This window comes from Carcharhinus amblyrhynchos, unplaced genomic scaffold (genome assembly GCF_965287045.1).
Source record: "Carcharhinus amblyrhynchos unplaced genomic scaffold, sCarAmb.v2.hapA scaffold_592, whole genome shotgun sequence".
NCBI lineage: Eukaryota > Metazoa > Chordata > Chondrichthyes > Carcharhiniformes > Carcharhinidae > Carcharhinus > Carcharhinus amblyrhynchos.
In genome coordinates this window covers 55,001-55,208 of record NW_027650332.1, presented here as the reverse complement: position 1 = coordinate 55,208, position 208 = coordinate 55,001, and positions in this window count along the sequence as shown.

The window sequence follows — 208 nt, the reverse complement described above, 5'->3', positions numbered from 1 at the left end:
TTTAAATAGTGAGGTTACATTAGCTACCCTCCGATCTGTAGAAACCGGTTAGGTGAATTGGCCATGTTAAGTTGCCCTTTGGTGGGCAGAGATGTGTAGGTTTGGGGGATTGGCGGGGCCAGTGTGGGGGGGGATGGGTCTGGTGGGGGGGGGGGGGGCGGTTGGGGGAGAGGTGTGGTGGGCCCGGGTGGGATGCTTTGTCGGTGAG